The 23,599-nt window shown below is 45.2% G+C and overlaps 1 protein-coding gene across 6 annotated transcripts in view; it reads left to right on the forward strand.

Moving 5' to 3' along the window:
* Positions 1-1,043: 1,043 nt before the first annotated feature.
* The window catches only part of LOC106588814 (phosphoprotein associated with glycosphingolipid-enriched microdomains 1), a 100,212-nt gene continuing 77,656 nt past the window's right edge, over positions 1,044-23,599 (forward strand). For 2 of the 6 annotated variants that reach the window (XM_014178258.2, XM_045709298.1), the window contains exon 1: positions 1,044-1,327. The gene's annotated coding sequence lies outside the window, so the exon portion shown is untranslated. The remainder of the gene's footprint in view (positions 1,328-23,599) is intronic. The other 4 variants (XM_045709299.1, XM_014178259.2, XM_045709300.1 and 1 more) reach the window with 3 other exon arrangements.

Here is a 23,599-nt window from a genome sequence, read left to right on the forward strand (position 1 = left end):
CTGTGTCCTCTCAACCATAAATAAATGTAGGCAGGCTACAGTACGCATACAGTACAATGATAACAGCTGTGGTGGGTTGTGACTGTGAGAAAACATTGTATATGACAACAGACCTCACCAAAATATTGCGCAAAAGAACATTTCCAAGCTGCCATCGGCTCTTTTTCAGTTTTGCGGAAATAAAATGCTTTTATTTTTAGCTATACTGTATTCATCAAAGTGATAAATAGTGTTAAAAAGGGGTTTATGACATTCCTACACTCTCACCATTAATGGCCCTTTTTCTATGAAGAAGTGTAAGTAACGGGCTTTCTTTTGATCCATACAGTTTTCACCACTCCCCACACCCTGTTGCAGCCCTAAACTCAATGGTCTATTCAGTCAGAGGACCAAGTCATAAGCAGGGAGGGGGTAGGCTCAAAGAAACAATGTAGCGGAATTGAACAGGGAGGGGTCGATTCCTAATAAAGGTTAAAGAACAGTAAGGGGTGCTTGTATATTATTTTCTACTGGTTTTGTCAACTTTGAGTGCCTAAATATAAGTTATGGCCATGCTGAATTATTCTTTCAATCAGCCTATGAGGGGATTATCAGGAAGCCAAAGATGACTGTCATTGTCTTTCTTCATTTATTAACCAAAGGAGGGCTCACTCCCAAAATACCCATGTAGGCTTGTTGAAGATGGACAGACTACAGCTATTGTCTTTGTGTTCTTAATACCCTGTGTTCTTAATACTCATCTATCAAGGTATCTTGTTCTGCAAATACAAGTGGTGTTCTAAAACAATTAAATGCCATTCTAATAATGTATAACACGCTAGATCTAGCCTAATACATTGACTCTACATAAAGCATTACTATATATGTGTTGAATCAACTGTTTGAATCAACGTTGTTTCCACGTCATTTCAATGACATTAAATTGAACCAACGTGGAATAGACGCCGAATTGACATCTGTTTCCAGTGGGAACGCTCTCCACGTTCTGAGTGCAATTACGCACTACATGTCCCAGAGACCATAGCGCAGCTGCTTGCCCGATCTGTCACTCCTCCTCAACATTTTACCGGAGAATAGGAGTGGGTCTGGGTGCATAGTCTGAATAGCAACGTACTACGTCTGGGAATATTCGTGCACGGTAGAGAACGTTCCTCAGAGTTTTGAATACAATTTGTTTTGAGGGTTTACCAAGACGTATTCATTTTATGTAAATTCTTTATTAAATGCGGGGTTTTCTGAGGTGGTGGAGCCGCACTGCACAAATCCAACGAGTTTCAATTCAACAGTAGCCTAACGACCGACTGCTATTCATGGATGGTCTTCTATGGTAAGTGGTCTCCAGACTCCTTCATCAGCGAATGTAGAAAGTTGCGTCTTCATGTCGACAGGTCCGTTTATTTCGAATGGTATTGAGGTGTGGGTTTGGGTTGCTATAGGCACATTTTCCCGAAACTTCATTGATATGTCTTTTTTTATTTTTATTATGCCGCAGCACCGCAATGCGAGGAAGGCGGGCGTCGAACAGCCGATTTGAGGAATGAACCAAATTTTGGGGGGAATATTGATTAGGGAGATAGTAGCCGTGTTTCTCAACTTCACAGTTGAAAAACTCGACTAGGGTGATAGGGCACATGGGTTGCAGGGAGACCGCTATAGGATGATAGGTGTAATCTGCTTCAACTAGTTGGAGCGCAGAATCAAAGTTTCTGCTTAGTTAGGCTAGTAGGCAATTTAATATATTGTAATGCAGCAGTTACAATTTGGGGGATCAATTCAAAGTTGAATGGGGTGCATCTCCTTGCTTGCTGCCCTGCGTTTGCCATGAGTTCTCAGTTTTTACTGAGAAGTATATTAATTCCTTCCTATTTCATATTGTATGCTTTTCAAAAAGCCACACATGTATTATGGATAAGAAGACATTAGACTTGGCATACATGGTATTAATATAAAGAAGCTTTTACACTTTCAAGACAAATGTAGAGACTAGAGCATTGGCCTCTTGCGAAGATTTTGTTTGTCTATTCTCTTCAAGCACTACCGTTTTTAGTTTTATAGTCAATGAAATTAATGTTCTCTAGTATTTGGCACTCAATTTTTATAACAGTGACATTACCCTGGTGTTGAGATGCAAATGTACTTCCTGCATGGGTACAGATATAAACTGGGTATATAGTCACACAGCAAGACCAGCAGCAGGTGACAGTAGGTGTATTATATTCTACTTAGTACCCTGATGGTATATTGAGATGCCCAGTGTTACCCGGCAATGGCCTCCATAACATAAAGATGCTTATGTTCTATTATATCAGAAGGATTGAGTTCAGATTGATGACTGGGCCAGTAGCTAAAGACTAGCATACCCTGTCATTAGACAGACAAACAGCATTGACTTTATTGACACCAACAGGCTTAGAGGTTTCTCCCTACCACTGGTATGGCAGGCTGGCACTTACTGTTCCCCTGTGCCAAGAGAAACGCCCTCCCTCGGTCCGTGTGGACGTGTGTGTGTGTGTGTGTGTGTGTGTGTGTGTGTGTGTGTGTGTGTGTGTAGTCTGTCTACTGGGATTAAAAAGAAGAGCGCAGGCTTCAAACCTTCCCAGATTCTCTGGCTAGTTTGGCAGTATGCAGTGCAGACAACCACTACTACTGTAACATAACAATCATCACATTAGTTTGACCACATGTTGGATGCTTCCCTCAGGGAGACGGTTACTCTCTGCTGTACTATACCACAGTGAGTTTATTGACTGATAGTAGTTACGTCCAACGAAATGCTTACAGCTCAGCTAGACATCCTAGTTTTTCACTGATAGTAATATAATAGTGATTGTGTTTGACAACATAGATTGAAGCAGACAACAGTGCGTGCGGTCATATCTGTCATAAATTCAACCCCTACATTAGTGGTGTACTATGTCAGGTCAAAATGAGCCATAGGGATACTGGCAGCTGTGGTGGAGGGGACTTGAAGTGCACTTCTTCAGCACACACGACTACATTCTTCTAAAACACTGGGAACTAACACGACAACGTTCTTCTAAAACACTGGGAACCAACACGACTACGTTCTTCTAAAACACTGGGAACCAACACGACTACCTTCTTCTAAAACACTGGGAACCAACACGACTACCTTCTTCTAAAACACTGGGAACCAACACGACTACCTTCTTCTAAAACACTGGGAACCAACACGACTACGTTCTTCTAAAACACTGGGAACCAACACGACTACGTTCTTCTAAAACACTGGGAACCAACACGACTACGTTCTTCTAAAACACTGGGAACCAACACGACTACGTTCTTCTAAAACACTGGGAACCAACACGACTACGTTCTTCTAAAACACTGGGAACCAACACGACTACGTTCTTCTAAAACACTGGGAACCAACACGACTACGTTCTTCTAAAACACTGGGAACCAACACGACTACGTTCTTCTAAAACACTGGGAACCAACACGACTACGTTCTTCTAAAACACTGGGAACCAACACGACTACGTTCTTCTAAAACACTGGGAACCAACACGACTACGTTCTTCTAAAACACTGGGAACCAACACGACTACGTTCTTCTAAAACACTGGGAACCAACACGACTACGTTCTTCTAAAACACTGGGAACCAACACGACTACGTTCTTCTAAAACACTGGGAACCAACACGACTACGTTCTTCTAAAACACTGGGAACCAACACGACTACGTTCTTCTAAAACACTGGGAACCAACACGACTACGTTCTTCTAAAACACTGGGAACCAACACGACTACGTTCTTCTAAAACACTGGGAACCAACACGACTACGTTCTAATAAAACACTGGGAACCAACACGACTACGTTCTAATAAAACACTGGGAACCAACACGACTCACGTTCTTCTAAAACACTGGGAACCAACACGACTACGTTCTTCTAAAACACTGGGAACCAACACGACTACGTTCTTCTAAAACACTGGGAACCAACACGACTACGTTCTTCTAAAACACTGGGAACCAACACGACTACGTTCTTCTAAAACACTGGGAACCAACACGACTACGTTCTTCTAAAACACTGGGAACCAACACGACTACGTTCTTCTAAAACACTGGGAACCAACACGACTACGTTCTTCTAAAACACTGGGAACCAACACGACTACGTTCTACTAAAACACTGGGAACCAACACGACTACGTTCTTCTAAAACACTGGGAACCAACACGACTACGTTCTAATAAAACACTGGGAACCAACACGACTACGTTCTTCTAAAACACTGGGAACCAACACGACTACGTTCTTCTAAAACACTGGGAACCAACACGACTACGTTCTTCTAAAACACTGGGAACCAACACGACTACGTTCTTCTAAAACACTGGGAACCAACACGACTACGTTCTTCTAAAACACTGGGAACCAACACGACTACGTTCTTCTAAAACACTGGGAACCAACACGACTACGTTCTTCTAAAACACTGGGAACCAACACGACTACGTTCTTCTAAAACACTGGGAACCAACACGACTACGTTCTTCTAAAACACTGGGAACCAACACGACTCACGTTCTTCTAAAACACTGGGAACCAACACGACTACGTTCTTCTAAAACACTGGGAACCAACACGACTACGTTCTTCTAAAACACTGGGAACCAACACGACTACGTTCTTCTAAAACACTGGGAACCAACACGACTACGTTCTTCTAAAACACTGGGAACCAACACGACTCACGTTCTTCTAAAACACTGGGAACCAACACGACTACGTTCTTCTAAAACACTGGGAACCAACACGACTCACGTTCTTCTAAAACACTGGGAACCAACACGACTACGTTCTTCTAAAACACTGGGAACCAACACGACTACGTTCTTCTAAAACACTGGGAACCAACACGACTACGTTCTTCTAAAACACTGGGAACCAACACGACTACGTTCTTCTAAAACACTGGGAACCAACACGACTCACGTTCTTCTAAAACACTGGGAACCAACACGACTACGTTCTTCTAAAACACTGGGAACCAACACGACTACGTTCTTCTAAAACACTGGGAACCAACACGACTACGTTCTTCTAAAACACTGGGAACCAACACGACTCACGTTCTTCTAAAACACTGGGAACCAACACGACTACGTTCTTCTAAAACACTGGGAACCAACACGACTACGTTCTTCTAAAACACTGGGAACCAACACGACTACGTTCTTCTAAAACACTGGGAACCAACACGACTACGTTCTTCTACAACACTGGGAACCAACACGACTACGTTCTTCTACAACACTGGGAACCAACACGACTACGTTCTTCTAAAACACTGGGAACCAACACGACTACGTTCTTCTAAAACACTGGGAACCAACACGACTACGTTCTTCTAAAACACTGGGAACCACGAGGACTTTGGTCACCTTCTGAGTGACAGGAGCACACTTCAGTTGTCCAAGTGTTTCTACAGCTGGGATTAGAGACAATGTGTGAAGTAGAGGTTGACCGATTTATGATTTTTCTACACCGATACCGATAATTAGAGGACCAAAAAAGCCGATGCCGATTAATCGGACGATTTTTTTGAAAAAACACATACATACATGTTTTTTTTTTAATGTATGTATATGTATATATTTATGTGTAATAATGACAATTACAACAATACTGAATGAACACTTATTTTAACTTAATATAATACATCAATAAAATCAATTTAGCCTCAAATAAATAATGAAACATGTTCAATTTGGTTTAAATAATGCAAAACAAAGTGTTGGAGAAGAAAGTAAAAGTGCAATATGTGCCATGTAAGAAAGCTAACGTTTAAGTTCCTTGCTCAGAACATGAGAACATATGAAAGCTGGTGGTTCCTTTTAACATGAGTCTTCAATATTCCCAGGTAAGAAGTTTTAGGCTGTAGTTATTATAGGAATTATAGGACTATTTCTCTCTATATACGATTTGTATTTCATATACCTTTGACTATTGGATGTTCTTATAGGCACTTTAGTATTGCCAGTGTAACAGTATAGCTTCCGTCCCTCTCCTCGCTCCTACCTGGGCTCGAACCAGGAACACATCGACAACAGCCACCCTCGAAGCAGCGTTACCCATGTAGAGCAAGGGGAACAACTACCCCAAGTCTCAGAGCGAGTGACGTTTGAAACGCTATTAGCGCGCACCCGGCTAACTAGCTAGCCATTTCACATCGGTTACACCAGCCTAATCTTGGGAGTTGACAGGCTTGAAGGGGTGGGTATAATTTGTGGAACGTTCCAACAGGAATCTGTTCCAAAAAATGTAAAGTAAAAGGTTGCCAACCAACAACGCATACAAAGTAGCAACGCATACAAACCTAGCTAACTAGCTGCCGAATAGGCATCAACTCTCCACGTAGCTTATTCTTAATGTTTGTCCATAGGCAGCCAGAGTGAGGACAGACATTTTTCGGAATAAACGTGATGAGTGAAAAACGCAATGAAATAGACCACCCCTATCCGGTATCTTATTCTGCCGCTATACAACTTTGTATGTGTTGTTTTTTGGCAACCTTGTTATTTAGGAAGTTTTTGGAATGGATTCCTGTTGGAACGTTCCACAAATTATACCCACCCGGCTTGAAGTCATAAACAGCTTGAAGCACAGCGAAGAGCTGCTGGCAAAACGCATGAAAGTGCTGTTTGAATGAATGCTTACGAGCCTGCTGCTGCCTACCACCGCTCAGTCAGACTGCTCTATCAAATATCAAATCATAGACTTAATTATAACATAATAACACACAGAAATACGAGCCTTAGGTCATTAATATGGTCGAATCCGGAAACTATCATCTCAAAAACAAAAGTTTTTTTCTTTCAGTGAAATACGGAACCGTTCCGTATTTTATCTAACGGGTGGCGTCCCTAAGTCTAAATATTCCTGTTACATTGCACAACCTTCAATGTTATGTCATAATTACATAAAATTCTGGCAAATTAGTTCGCAACGAGCCAGCTGGCCCAAACTGTTGCATATACCCTGACTGCGTGCAATGAACGCAAGATAAGTGACACATTTTCATGTTAGCAGGCAATATTAACTAAATATGCAGGTTTAAAATATATACTTGTGTATTGGTTTTAAAGAAAGGCATTGATGTTTATGGTTAGATACATTGGTGCAACGACAGTGCTTTTTTCGCAAATGCGCTTGTTAAATCAACACCCGTTTGTCGAAGTAGGCTGTGATTCAATGATAAATTAACAAGCACCGCATCGATTATATGCAACGCAGGACATGTTAGATAACTACACATGGTTGATGATATTACTAGTTTAACTAGTGATTTATGTTAAGATTGATAGTTTTTTATAAGATAAGTTTAATGCTAGCAAGCAACTTACCTTGGCTTCTTGCTGCCCTCGCGTAACAGGTAGTCAGCCTGCCATGCAGGCTCCTCGTGGAGTGCAATGTAAAGCAGGTAGTTAGAGCGTTGGACTAGTAACCGGAAGGTTGCAAAAACGAATCTCTGAATCCCCTCTGAACAAAGCAGTTAACCCCCGTTCCTAGGCCGTCATTGAAAATAAGAATGTGTTCTTAATCTGACTTGCCTAGTTAAATAAAGGTGTACTAAAATAATAATCATTTAAAAAAAAAAACATCAAATCGGTGGCCAAAAATACAGATTACCGATTGTTATGAAAACTTGAAATCGGCCCTAATTAATCGTCCATTCCGATTAATCGGTCGACCTCTAGTGTGAAGGTGTCTGCACTGCACCCACTGGGCTTCTCAACCTTGATTCTACTGATAGCTAGACCTAGTGATAGGGATGCCATAAACGTATAACAGGATTATTGTCCAATTTATTTAAATAGGCCTTACTGATCTAGGCTAATGTATATCTATCTCACACATGCTTGATTATCCACTTCAGAAAGCTTGAAAAGTGTTTGTTACCATCATTCGGATGTAAACAGTGAGGTGTCTGGTTCTCCACTCTGACACTCTGAGAGGCAATTACTTCAACATGCTCCATTTGACACCTTTGAACATTAAACTGGTTTACCTCAGGGGCTGAGAGTTAAATTGTGAAAATTGCTAAGGGCCCCCGGTTGATAAGTGTTTGTGTGTCTGTGCATGCATGCGTCTGTGTGTGTGTGTGTTGGGATGCTAATGGTTTAGGCAGGTTTGTTCTGTTAACCACAGGGATGTTTATATGAGATGTAGATTCTGATCACACAAGCTCAATAAGGTAGTCTAGGAAACAGGAAGTACTCTTGAGCCACCTCAGAGCCATTCCTCTCCCTCAGCCACAGTCATACTGGTGTTGGAGGGCCAGTAGGAGGCACTCTTTCCTCTGGTCTAAAAAATATCCCAATGCCCCAGGGCAGTGATTGGGGACACTGCCCTGTGTAGGGTGCCGTCTTTCGGATGGGACGTTAAACAGGTGTCCTGACTCTCTGAGGTCATTAAAGATCCCATGGCACTTATCGTAAGAGTAGGGGTGTTAACCCCGGTGTCCTGGCTAAATTCCCAAGCTGTCCCTCATACCATCACGGCCACCTAATCATCCCCAGCTTACAATTGGCTCATTCATCCTCCTCCTCTCCCCTGAAACTATTCCCCAGGTCGTTGCTGTAGATGAGACTGTGTTCTCAGTCAACTTACCTGGTAAAATAACGGTAAAATAAATCAAATAAAAACACTGTCAGCAAGCCTCTGTCAGCAGAGTGTTTGACAACTGTGGTTGTAGTGAAAAGGGCTTTGTTGGCACTAAAACTTTCACTTTGTGCTTCTCCTCACCTACTCTAATTTCCAGGCTTCAAAAGCCTCTCTATCTTCAGAGAACTCCCATTCCTTTCCCCCCCTGCAAGCCTAAATTATTGAATTTAGTTTAGGCTACAAAACCATTTCCATTATTCCTAATTTCTCCAATAGCAATGGAATTAACAATTCACTCACCAGAAACTGTAAATGCTTTCTTATTATAGTTTAATACTATCCGTGTGTTTCAGGTGAAACTTGTAAACCTTTTCTGAAGATGTCATAGCAGAAACAGAGGGAGGAGGTGGCGAGATGTATCGAAGCCAAGGACAGACATTAAGAGAGGGATGAAAAAATAAAGAGAAATACAGAGAAAAGGAATGAGAGAGAGAGTAAATGCTTATCATAAAATGAAGGTATTGATCTCTCCTCGTCAGACCATTGTTGGTGATCTTTAGATTCTCCTTACTGCTATTGACCCTGGCCAAATTGATTTTCTATTTGGACATGAACGTTGTTAGAGCACTTGTTGCCATGGCCTTCAGAGCCTGTTAGTAGAGGCAATGATTGGAACAAGAACAACTGAAGAGACACAATTTTCAACAGACAGGTACATTTCTCAAAGGTCATTCCATTACATTGACATTCCTGATGGTGGGAAAATATGTTGATCCACTTTAATATCCACTAATATGAATTGATGCTGGAAAAACTCAATAACACCAAATTCACCCAGGATTCTAATCTGAACCTCACTGTACTATTCATTACCTAACCAGATAAGGAAATGTCCTGGCTGTGATATTCAAAACAAGGAATCCACCTAAAGTCCTATCTGGCTGCATTGCAGAATACCTATTCATCGATTTTACTAATGATTTTATAATAGAGGCTTAGTTATTCTGTGACCCACTGAACAAGACAAACAGCTTCCAGATCAAGATCACTTAATGTTAGCTGCAATCTTGATCATGTTTACTGTGTGATTCAAATCGGCGAAACCCTATGATTGACGTGGTTATCCTGTCCGTGTTTACCCTGCTCCAACTTCACTCATTAGATCAGGTTTTGTTGTGGTTGTTTGGTTTCCTATTAAATGACAGTAGTTGATTATGACAGGGAGTAAGTCAGTGTGTCATGAGAAAGTGTCATTTGTCTGGTTCTGATGATTCATTGGGATGTCATGCCATGTCTACAATAGTCTCATGGGATGAGTCTCAAATGGCATCTTATTCCGTATATAGTGCACTACTTTTGACCAGGGCCCTAGTATACTATATAGGGAATAGGGTGCCATTTGGAATTTAGCTCTGTGCGACACGTTGAAAACAACAGTGAGGGTAGTGTGGCGTGGGTAAAGGCCACAGCAGGGTACAGGGAAGTGAACACCAGGTCACATGGAAGGCTAGCTACACCCTGTTCCTCTACAATTAGGCGTGCACTTTAAAAGCCAAATGAAGCAATACACAGAGACATATAAGACATCTGGTTGTCAGGTAGGCAACGCCTTAGAAACATGTCACTCTTGGACTGTCATTGTATTCTAGTCTTTGGAATGTTGGATCACCATTGTCTGAATTCCTTTTCTCAGGTTTAGCACCTACACTACCTGCCAAATGTATGTGGACACTCATTCAAATTATTGGGTTCGGCTATTTCAGCCACACCTGTTGCTGACAGGTATATAAAATCGAGCACACAGCTATGCAGTCTCCAGAGACAAACATTGGCAGTAGAATGGCCTTACTGAAGAGCTCAGTTACTTTCAACGGGGCACTGTCATCGGATGCCACCTTCTCCAACAAGTCAGTTCGTCTAGAGCTACCTCGGTCAACTGTAATTGCTGTTATTGTGAAGTGGAAATGTCTTGGAGTAACAACAGCTCAGCTGCGAAGTGGTAGGCCACACAAGCTCACAGAACGGGACCGCTGAGTGCTGTAGAGCGTAAAGATCGTCTGTCCGCTGTTGCAACACTCACTACAGAGTTCCAAACTGCCTCTGGAAGGAACGCCAGCACAAGAACTGTTCGTCGGGAGCATCATGAAATGGGTTTCCATGGCCGAGCAGCCGCATACAAGACTAAGATCACCATGTGCAATACCAAGCGTCGGCTGGAGTGGTGTAAAGCTCCCCGCCATTGTACTCTGGAGCAGTGGAAATGCGTTCTCTGGAGTGATGAATCACGCTTCACCATCTAGCAGTCAGAAGGACAAATCTGGGTTTGGCGGATGCCAGGAGAACACTACCTGCCCGACTCCATAGTGCTAACTGTAAAGTTTGGAGGAGGAATAATGGTCTGGGGTTTTTCATGGTTTGGGCTAGGTCCCTTAGTTCCAGTGAAGGGAAATCTTAATGCTACAGCATACAATGACATTCTAGACAATTCTGTGCTTCGAACATTGGCAATAGTTTGGGGAAGGCCCTTTCCTGTTTCAGCATGACAATGCACAATGGTCCATACAGAAATGGTTTGTCGAGATCGGTGTGGAAGAACTTGACTGGTCTGCACAGAGCCCTGACCTCAACCCCATCGAACACCTTTGGGATGAATTGGAACGCTCATTGCGAGCCAGGCCTAATCGCCCAACATCCGTGCCCGATCTCACTAATGCTCTTGTGGCTGAATGGAAGCAAGTCCCACCAGGAATGTTCCAACATCTAGTGGAAAGCCTTCCCAGAAGAGTGGAGGTTGTTATAGCAGCAAAGGGGGGATAAACTCCATGTTAATGGCCATCATTTTGGAATGAGATGTTCGACAAGCAGGTGTCCACATACTTTGGTGTCCACATACTTTTCCATGTAGTGTACTATAACTACTGCCAGACGTGTTTGTCCAGACTCCAGACACAGTTCACATCACGCCGTGTCTGATTTTGCCTGTCCAACACACTGTTATCAACCGGAGGCCCTTAGCAATTTTCTCAGGATAACAGGGAGGAGGGAGGTTAAAGCTTGTGTCTGATAGTTGTCCTGTTGTTGGGAAGCCAGTGCAGCAGTCTCTTCTGCTGCACTGCTCAAGTAGACATTTCCCAAGGATCGCCTGGCGACTGGCCCTTTCAAAGTACACACTGCCGATGTGATTAAATAGAAGTCCCATAGCGGTGATGGGAAATCAGAGGTCTCCCTCAGGATTGTGGATAACTTGACACGTATCATTCGTTCCTCTCCTGTCATTAGTACAGACCTGATGAGACTGGGGAAACAAAGCTGTGTGCATCCAGTTATAGGTCATTATTTTGCCCCATACACACTGGGGGGATGTGACTTTAACACTGGGGGATGTGACTCTAACACTGGGGGATGTGACTCTAACACTGGGGGATGTGACTTTAACACTGGGGGATGTGACTCTAACACTGGGGGGATGTGACTCTAACACTGGGGGATGTGACTCTAACACTGGGGGGATGTGACGCTAACACTGGGGGGATGTGACGCTAACACTGGGGGGGATGTGACGCTAACACTGGGGGGGTGTGACGCTAACACTGGGGGGATGTGACGCTAACACTGGGGGGGATGTGACGCTAACACTGGGGGGATGTGACGCTAACACTGGGGGGGATGTGACGCTAACACTGGGGGGATGTGACGCTAACACTGGGGGGATGTGACGCTAACACTGGGGGGATGTGACGCTAACACTGGGGTAACATTGGCGGATGCGACACTAACACTGGGGTAACATTGGGGGATGTGACTCTAACACTGGGGGGATGCGACACTAACACTGGGGTAACATTGGGGGATGCGACACTAACACTGGGGTAACATTGGGGGATGTGACTCTAACACTGGGGGATGCGACACTAACACTGGGGTAACATTGGGGGATGCGACACTAACACTGGGGTAACATTGGGGGATGCGACACTAACACTGGGGTAACATTGGGGGATGTGACTCTAACACTGGGGGGATGCGACACTAACACTGGGGTAACATTGGGGGATGCGACACTAACACTGGGGTAACATTGGGGGATGCGACACTAACACTGGGGTAACATTGGGGGATGTGACTCTAACACTGGGGGGGATGCGACACTAACACTGGGGTAACATTGGGGGATGTGACTCTAACACTGGGGGGGATGCGACACTAACACTGGGGTAACATTGGGGGATGTGACTCTAACACTGGGGTAACATTGGGGGATGTGACTCTAACACTGGGGTAACATTGGGGGATGTGACTCTAACACTGGGGTAACATTGGGGGATGTGACTCTAACACTGGGGGGATGCGACACTAACACTGGGGTAACATTGGGGGATGTGACTCTAACACTGGGGGGATGCGACACTAACACTGGGGTAACATTGGGGGATGTGACTCTAACACTGGGGTAACATTGGGGGATGTGACTCTAACACTGGGGTAACATTGGGGGATGTGACTCTAACACTGGGGGGATGCGACACTAACACTGGGGTAACATTGGGGGATGTGACTCTAACACTGGGGTAACATTGGGGGATGTGACTCTAACACTGGGGGGGATGCGACACTAACACTGGGGTAACATTGGGGGATGCGACACTAACACTGGGGTAACATTGGGGGATGTGACTCTAACACTGGGGTAACATTGGGGGATGCGACACTAACACTGGGGTAACATTGGGGGGATGTGACTCTAACACTGGGGTAACATTGGGGGATGCGACACTAACACTGGGGTAACATTGGGGGATGTGACTCTAACACTGGGGGGATGCGACACTAACACTGGGGTAACATTGGGGGATGTGACTCTAACACTGGGGGCCATGGGGTAACATTGGGGGATGCGACACTAACACTGGGGTAACATTGGGGGATGTGACTCTAACACTGGGGTAACATTGGGGGATGCGACACTAACACTGGGGTAACATTGGGGGATGTGACTCTAACACTGGGGGGGATGCGACACTAACACTGGGGTAACATTGGGGGATGTGACTCTAACACTGGGGGGGATGCGACACTAACATAGTTACGTAGTTGACTCCAGCTTGAGGGCGTCAAGCACTGATTGGTCCTTTTGGAGATGACTTGCTGTGCTGTGACCCGAGGTGTCTGGGCTGGTTGTTGCTGTGGCTGCTGCCTGCTGTATGAAATCTGATAGGATAGAACAAGACAGAACAGTACTGTGTGTGTGCAGAGTGTGTTGCTGCTGCTGTTTCTGTATGATGTGACACAGACAGAGGGAAGAACCTCATCTCACACTCCACTGGATAACAACATTGCAGGGAGACCGGGAGAGAGAGACAAACCAACGCGGGCGCACACACACACACACACACACACACTGAAGCTCTGCCACCATCTGACTAGGTGGCCCTGTGTAGTCTTAACACTTCCTGTAGAGGAAGGCATTATTAATGTGTTTTTAAATCAGGTCTTAGAGTGTCAGTGTGTGTCTTATGGTCATGTGTTGATGAGAAACACGAGCTTCATTCAACAGCAACACACCACCCAACATCCCTGGAGGACTTGTAGGAAGAAAATAAGGAAGGGAAGCGCTGCTAAGGTACACAATAGTAGGTTTTGGTAGGCAGAAGCTGTTAAGGTACGCAATAGTAGGTTTTGGTAGGCAGAAGCTGCTAAGGTACACAATAGTAGGTTTTGGTAGGCAGAAGCTGTTAAGGTACACAATAGTAGGTTTTGGTAGGCAGAAGCTGCTAAGGTACACAATAGTAGGTTTTGGTAGGCAGAAGCTGTTAAGGTACACAATAGTAGGTTTTGGTAGGCAGAAGCTGCTAAGGTACACAATAGTAGGTTTTGGTAGGCAGAAGCTGTTAAGGTACACAATAGTAGGTTTTGGTAGGCAGAAGCTGCTAAGGTACACAATAGTAGGTTTTGGTAGGCAGAAGCTGTTAAGGTACACAATAGTAGGTTTTGGTAGACCGAAGCTGCTAAGGTACACAATAGTAGGTTTTGGTAGGCAGAAGCTGTTAAGGTACACAATAGTAGGTTTTGGTAGGCAGAAGCTGCTAAGGTACACAATAGTAGGTTTTGGTAGACAGAAGCTGTTAAGGTACACAATAGTAGGTTTTGGTAGACAGAAGCTGTTAAGGTACACAATAGTAGGTTTTGGTAGACCGAAGCTGCTAAGGTACACAATAGTAGGTTTTGGTAGACCGAAGCTGCTAAGGTACACAATAGTAGGTTTTGGTAGACAGAAGCTGCTAAGGTACACAATAGTAGGTTTTGGTAGACAGAAGCTGCTAAGGTACACAATAGTAGGTTTTGGTAGTCAGAAGCTGCTAAGGTACACAATAGTAGGTTCTGGTAGGCAGAAGCTGCTAAGGTACACAATAGTAGGTTTTGGTAGACAGAAGCTGCTAAGGTACACAATAGTAGATTTTGCTAGACAGAAGGTGCTGAGGTACACAATAGTAGGTTTTGCTAGACAGAAGCTGCTGAGGTACACAATAGTAGGTTTTGCTAGACAGAAGCTGCTAAGGTACACAATAGTAGATTTTGCTAGACAGAAGGTGCTGAGGTACACAATAGTAGGTTTTGCTAGACAGAAGCTGCTAAGGTACACAATAGTAGATTTTGCTAGACAGAAGGTGCTGAGGTACAGAATAGTAGGTTTTGCTAGACAGAACCTGCTAAGGTACACAATAGTAGGTTCTGGTAGACAGAAGCTGGTCTTTGGTAAAGGGGGTAAATTGGTCTTCAAAAAGAAAGGAGGACCAAGGCACTCTTCATATAATGAATGAAAATGCCTTTATTTGTATGACATGTTCAATGGAAACAAAGTTTAAAAACTCTTGGTGTTTCGGCTGCATGGCCTTCGTCAGGGAGTAGTACCCTGAAGACCTGTTGCATCGGACTCAACAACCAAAAGACACACGATGATAAACACAAACAACCATGTGTCTGTTTGTATGTCAGGAGGAGAGTCATCAAGGCCCTATGGTCCCTGAGGTGCAATGGGCCTGTTAGTAGGCTTGTCTATTGATAAGAGGGACTGGTCTTGTTTATAGCCTTTTCTCCCGGCTATATGATCTGAGAACTATGCAGATGGTCTATAGAAACATGTTCAGATGTTTCTCATGTTTCTGGTGTGCAGTTGTAGTTTGTTTTACTGTATTTGTACATTAGATACATAGTGGGTGGAGTCAGATGTCTGATAACATGAAATGCAGTGCAGGTTTTGCTTACTGTGTTGTTTTTTTCACTGATTGCAATCAGAGGAGACATGTGATGACCTGTCAAGTGGCCTTGCATCGAACGGAAGGTGGAGGCTCCTGGCAGAGAGGGGGCATCTTCCAGTCTGAGAAAGACCTTATCTACCTCCTCCCTCTCTTTACCTCCCCTCTTCTCTCCCCACTCTCCTTCTTTCTGGAAACTTCCCAACCAGCAGTATCTGCTGTCCTGTCTATCGGTAGTCTTGGGTGGGCGGAGGGACGGGGACGTGGATATTTATCCTCCTAATTACCCACAGTGCACCACACCACATAGCTTTTGTACTTTTCACAATTAAGGGGACCTCCCTCTTCCTCTTCCTAATGGGTGGCCTGGCTGGGAAACCACTTTGTTATCTAGCTGGGGCATATTAATACAAAACGTAGGAAAACAACATGTAACAAAGGCCCTCTCTCAACCGCAGTCCCAGTTCAGATAGGCAGTGCTATTCAGTGGACAGTGGCCACACTAGTTCAAATGTTGTTATAGTTGGACCTTAGAAGCACTCAGGCTCAATATCAAACACTAAATCAAGAAGCTTGATATCATTGATGGAAAATCAATGATATGATATGATATGGTATGGTATGGTATGGTATGATATGATATGATATGGTATGATATGGTATGGTATGGTATGGTATGATATGATATGGGCAACTGTACCTCACCTGGTTGTCCAGGCTTGATCTGATTTGAGGCGAATCTGGTCTGGAGCAACACACTGCCTGTATCAGAGTCATACAGTGCATTCTGAAAGTATTCAGACCCCTTGACTTTTTCCACATTTTGTTACGGTACAGCCTTATTCTAACATGGATTAAATAGTTTTTTCCTCATCAATCTACACATAATACCCCATAAGGACACAGCAAAAACAGGTTTTTAGAACTTTCTGCAAGTGTGTGTGTGTGTGTATATATATATATATATATATATATATATATGACACCGGGGAGGGAAAATGGCTAATTGGGCCCAATTTGGACATTTTCACTTAGGGGTGTACTCACTTTTGTTGCCAGCGGTTTAGACATTAATGGCTGTGTGTTGTGTTATTTTGAGGGGACAGCAAATGTACACTGTTATACAAGCAAAGTGTCATTTCTTCAGTGTTGTCACATGAAAAGATATACTCAAATATTTACAAATATGTGAGGTGTGTACTCACTTTTCTGCGACACTGTAAATATAAATCGGATGACATTTATATAAGTATTCAGACCCTTTACTCAGTACTTTGTTGAAGCACCTTTGGCAGCGATTACAGCCTCAAGTCTTCTTGGGTATGACGCTACAAGCTTGGCACACCTGTATTTGGGGAGTTTCTCCCATTCTTCTCTACAGATACTCTCAAGCTCTGTCAGGTTGGATGGGGAGCATCGCTGCACAGCTATTTTCAGGTCTCTCCAGAGATGTTAGATCAGGTTGAAGTCTGGGCTCTGGCTGGGACACTCAAGGACATTCAGAGACTTGTCCCCAAGTCACTCCTGTGTTGTTTTGGCTGTGTGCTTAGGGTCGTTGTCCTGTTGGAAGGTGAATCTTCGCCCCAGTCTGAGGTCCTGAGGGCTCTGGAGCAGGTTTTCATCAAGGATCTCTCTGTACTTTGCTCTGTTCATCTTTCCCTCAATCCTGGCTAGTCGCCCAGTCCCTGTCGCTGAAAAACATCCCCACAGCATGATGCTGCCACCACCATGCTTCACTGTAGGGATGGTGCCAGGTTTCCACCAGACGTGACGCTTGGCATCCAGACCAAAGAGTTCAATCTTGTTTCTCATCAGACCACAGAATCTTGTTTCTCGTGGTCTTTAGGGGAAAAAAGGCAGTCCTTTAGGTGCCTTTTGGCAAACTCCAAGCGGGCTGTCATGTGCCTTTTACTGAGGAGTGGCTTCCGTCTGGCCACTCTACCATAGAGGCCTGATTGGTGGAGTGCTGCAGAGATGGTTGTCCTTCTGGAAGTTTCTCCCATCTCCACAGAGGAACTCTGGAGCTCTGTCAGTGTGTCCATTAGGTTCTTGGTCACCTCCCTGACCAAGGCTCTTCTCCCCAGATTGCTCAGTTTGGCCGGGCAGCCAGCTCTAGGAAGAGTCTTGGTGATTCCAAACTTCTTCCATTTAAGAATGATGGAGGCCACTGTGTTCTTGGGGACCTTCAATGCTACAGAAATATTTTTGTACCCTTCCCCAGATCTGTGCCTTGACACAATCCTTTCTCGGAGCTCTACGACATTTCCTTCGACCTCATGGCTTGGTTTTTGCTCTGACATGCACTGTCAACTGTGAGACCTTATATAGACAGGTGTGTGCCTTTCCAAATCATGTCGAAGCAATTGAATTTACCACAGGTGGACTCCAAGTTGTAGAAACATCTCAATTTCGAGTCTCATAGCAAAGGGTCTGAATACTTGTGCAAATAATGTATTTCTGTTTTTAATTTAATTTGCAAACATTTCTAAAAACTGGTTTTCGCTTTGTTATTATGGGGTATTGTGTGTAGATTGAGGAAAACTATTAATTTAATACATTTTAGAATAAGGCTGTAACGTAACAATGTGGAAAAAGTGAGCAGAAACAGGAAGACTTGGGAGGGATCACCCCTGGGTGAACTGTCTGATTACTGTATGTAGTGTTGTACGGTGTGTGAGAGAGCCTTCATATTGATAATGCATCTGGTAATACAGTAGGATGGAGCCCATTTCACCAGAGAGAGCGTTCATATATCTGTTTCCCCTCAAAGTGCAGTAGTAACATGAGAAGGACAGCAAGGGATTCATCCACGTTATCCACCTCCCTTCCTTCACTGGGCAGATTGTTTACTGACGTTAGCCATCAAGGGAATTTCCTCTTCTCCTTACTCTCCAAAGACATAGGGCTCATTGAGTAAATCCGTGGCTGGCCGTTTGCCAAAAAGGACAACGGGGAAGCATATTTACAGATTGTCCGCTTTGGCAAACAACCCAGCCACGGATTTACTCAATGAGCCCTATGTCTTTGGAGAGTAAGGAGAACGTCAGTAAACAATCTGCCACTCATAGAGGAGATGGCCATGGGAGGGGGGGAGAGTGCGACTTTTTGACTTTCTTTAATGATACATCCTCATTTTTTTAAAATGTCACCCCCCCACCCACCCCCCCTTTAAAGAAAACAAATATCCCCTGTACTGCATGCTCTCCTTGCCCTCTATCCCATGATACAAAACAACACCACAAATCACAATAACCAAAACCTCACTACTTCTACAACCGTATAGCCAACCCATCTTCCCCAGCTATACAGAGCCCCCGCCCGACACACCATATCTCCTGAAACATCTTCCCCAGCTGTACAGAGCCCCCCCAACACACCATATCTCCTGAAACATCTTCCCCAGCTATACAGACAGCCCCCCAACACACCATATCTCCTGAAACATCTTCCCCAGCTATACAGACAGCCCCCCCAACACACCATATCTCCTGAAACATCTTCCCCAGCTATACAGACAGCCCCCCCAACACACCATATCTCCTCAAACATCTTCCCCAGCTATACAGACAGCCCCCCAACACACCATATCTCCTGAAACATCTTCCCCAGCTATACAGACAGCCCCCCAACACACCATATCTCCTGAAACATCTCCACACTTTTTATCATTCTATAGAACTCAAACTCCACCCTAAGGCGCGCAGAGACCATCCCATTAAACACTAGTAAAGGGTCTGTTATCCCCCCACCTTTGACCCTGTTTCTCCTTGTTAGCCAAATAGTCAACTTTGCCTGAGCAAACAGAAAACTCAACAACACACATTTGGCCTTTTCCTTATTTGAATACCGGTACCCCATTATAAACACCCTAACAGTAAAAACCTCCCCCAACCTCTCACACAGACATTCCAACAGAGACATCAGTGACATTAACCTGGCTCACACAGAAAACACATGAATCACAGTTTCACTCATGACACATAAAGGACACCCCTGTCTGATTCCCGGTTCAACACGTACCAACCAGCTGTTAGTGGCCAGGGCTCCATGAAGAACCCTCCACTGGAGGTCCCCTGACCTCTTTGGTACTGGGGGTTTGTAGAGCCCCCTCCATCTAAAACCCACCATACTCTCCGCCCCACATACCCTCTGCCACTGATGTGCCTTCACTCCTGTTAGGCTCCTAATGTTCCTTACCTTGACACAGAGGTTGTAGAGGGCTTTACCTCTCACCCCTTCAAACTCTCCCAGGCTCGGAGTGTTAAAATCTAACAAGTCCTCCAGACCCCCTTGCCAGTCTCCAGTCTCTGCTGTCACCTGCAGTGGTGGCCCCTCCCCCTTTGGCCGCTCAAACACCCCCCTTACCGGCTCAGACAGTGCCTCCTGGACCTCCTCCAGGAATCTCTCCAGCAGCCTAAGAGACGTTATTCCTGTTTGTTGTGCCAGGACTTCCAGGGTTTTCCACCCCTCCTCTCCCAGCAGTCGCAGGTCACCCAGCCTTTGTAAACCCGCTGCCATCAGTTGCCTCTGCAGGGTGGCCGACTGGACCGATCTCAAAGGGATGGCTGGGTTGTTGAAGATAGGCTCCTCCCACACCCACAGCCCAGGCTCCACACCCCCTTCTCGTGTGGGCCTTAGCAGCTGCCAGGCCCTCAGCACTGCAGAGTAAAAATCTGAGAGACCTGCTGTACTCGGCCTCTCCAGCTTCATGAGGAACAGCTGCTGGTCCAACTCTAATCCACCAGCTCTCCTCAGCAGTGCGCATGCTGGTTCCCTCCAGCCAACATCAATATGGTACAGCAGTCTCTGCACCGCCTTTAGTCGGAATGCAGCCACCCTGCTCTCCAGTTCCACCAGGCCCTGTCCTCCTTCGTGAACGGTCATGTACAACACTGCCGCCCTCAGCCAGTAATGGCCCGACCACAAAAAATCCACCTGCAGACCGGCGGGGGGGTTGAGGACAGCCAGTTTATGCCACAGGGAAGATGCCACCAGGTTGTTGATTATCAGCACCCTCCTATATGACACTTGGGACAGGAGCCACCTCCACCTGGCCAGTCTTGACACCACTGCCTGTGACAGCCCCTCCCAGTTCTTCCTGACCCACCTCTCTGAGCCCAGTTACAAGCCCTTCACAACCCCACTGCAAACCCCCTGGAAGCAGAGGGGCCCTATCCCCCCATGCCCCACATAACAGAGCTTTGCTCTTGCCCCAGTTTACCTTAGCTGATGAAGCTCCCTCGTACACCTTCAGACTGGTCTCTAGTGCCTGCATATCCTGACCATCCCTGACCTTCACAGAAACATCATCTGCATATGCTGACACTGCTATGCCTGTCACCACACCCATGCCTGTTCAGCACACTCCCTGCAGTCTCCTGCATTGCAGGCCCAAAATATGTTCAATGGCTAGTGTATATAACTGCCCTGATGTACACAATACACCCAGACTGGCCTACTGAGCCCCCCTCCCACCTTGACCATACAACATCTTCACACAGGCCAAAGACTTTTCCCCAAACACAGACATCACATTAAACAGATACTCATGGTCCACTCTATCAAAAGCCTTCTCTTGGTCTAAAGAGACCAGTTCAAAGTTCACATTAGAAACTCTCGACATGTCCAACCCGTCCCTGATTAAGAACAAGTTGTCTGTGATTGAGCGTCCCGGTACACAAGATGTCTGGTCCTTGTGTACTATCGAGTCCAGATGGGACTTCAGTCTGTTAGAGAGGACCTTGGCAAATATCTTGTAGTCCGCACAGAGCAATGCCACAGGCCTCCAAGTTCACACAAGTCCCCTTCCTTGGATAGGAGAGTCTGAGCCGCCCGACGGCAGCTCATCGGCAACTCTCCTACCCCGACGCACTCGCGCAAAAGAAGTCCAGCCCAATTATTCCCCAGATGTCCCCCAGCCGACCCCTGGTGCACGGCTGGGGGACATCTGGGTTATGGCCTCTGCCAGTTCATGGGACAAAAGAGGAATGTCCATTTCATCCCTCTGTGCCAGAGAGAGCTTAGGGAGTCCTGCGAACAAGACCTGAGCACACATAGGATCACACATTTCTGCCCTATACAACTCAGTATAAAACTCCACAGTCCGCTCCCGCATCTCCCCCACCACAGAGGTCACCCGCCCATCAGACAGCCATAGACAATGCATACCCTTGGCTTCACCGCTCTGTCTTTCCAAACCAAAGAAGAAGGAGCTGGGAGCATCCATCTCCTTGAGCATGGAGAACCTAGCTCTTACAAGTGCTCCCTTTGCTTTAACCTGGAAAAAACTGCCCAGGTCCCTACGTAATTCAGCTAAATTAGCCTGGAGGCCTACATTGCCTTGCCCCACCATCTCTACTTCCTCCTCACTGATACTACACTCGAGTTCCCCCAATACTCTCCTAGCCTCTGAAGATGAGAGCTGTATACTATTGACAGAAAAGCAGAATTTAGACTTCACACATCCCAAAATTGACTCAGAGACTCATACTCCTCTCTTTGCTGCCCCCACCTTTCCCAAACAGTCTGGAAACCTGAGCAAAAAGTAGCATCTTGTAAGAGACTTCTAATAGGATGCCTGCCGATGCCCTGGTGAAATAGACAGCCGAGTCATGGTTATGTGGTGATCTGAAAAACCCACTTGGAGAATGGTAGCACCTAACAGCTTATTGCTCTGATTCCTGGACATGTAAAAATGATCAAGTCGGGCTGCACTCACCCTAGCCCCAAAAACCTTCACCCATGTATCTTGTGTTGGGATGTCTAGTTCTCCAAACATCCATTAGGTCAAACTGATTAATGATGTCCCTTAACACCCCACTAAGCCTGAATGAGGCTCCTCCACATTTGTCTTTCGTAAAATACATGGTACAGTTCCAGTCCTCGCCGACCAGCAGCGTCTTCTCAGGCGTTACCTGTGAGAGTTCCTGTCTAAGACTCCCAAACAGAACCAACTCTCTCCCTGTGTTAGGCGCATACACATTTATAAGGAGAAAACCCCGATTGTTAATTTCTGATTCTACTACAAGCGGTCTACCCATACACACCTCCTTTGAGGAGCAAATTTTTACAGACAGACCCGGTGCAAAAAGGACTGCCACCCCTGCACTAACATTGTCCCATGGCTCAACACACTTTCCCCTTTCCACCAGAGCCCCCAATCGACTTCATTCAACACATCACTATGTGTCTCCTGCAGAAACAACACCTGTACTTTTTTTGTTTTACATATTCACCCAACACACTCCTCTTTCCCACATCTCTGGCGCCACTTATATTGAGCGAGCCTATCCGAAGAGTCTCCATAAGAAGTGGGAGAAAAGCCAGCAAAGAAAGAGACCAATAGCAAAGCTCAAAAAGCCCCAGTGCCAGAAAGAAACTATACATCTAAACAGTGTCTGAAGGTAGACACTTATGCACTGTTGTGACCCACTTCCTCAACCTAAACCGTTTCCTGGGTGAGAACACCATGCCCCTCATTTTTCATAGTGTGTTGTACTGATCTTACAAACTTTCCTGGATCACAAAAAAAAGCGTAAATATGAACCTTTTTCCCTTTAGTCTTTTCCAGGTACTTTGACAGTTCACTCAGCGTATACTTTGACCCCTCTGCCTGACTGGCTGTCAGCTTTGGAGCAATTGAGGAGGAGTCTGAAAAGAAAGCCTCCTCAGGTCCCATGCTGACCACCTGCCTTTCCTCT

This window comes from Salmo salar, chromosome ssa27, assembly GCF_905237065.1.
Source record: "Salmo salar chromosome ssa27, Ssal_v3.1, whole genome shotgun sequence".
Lineage (NCBI taxonomy): Eukaryota > Metazoa > Chordata > Actinopteri > Salmoniformes > Salmonidae > Salmo > Salmo salar.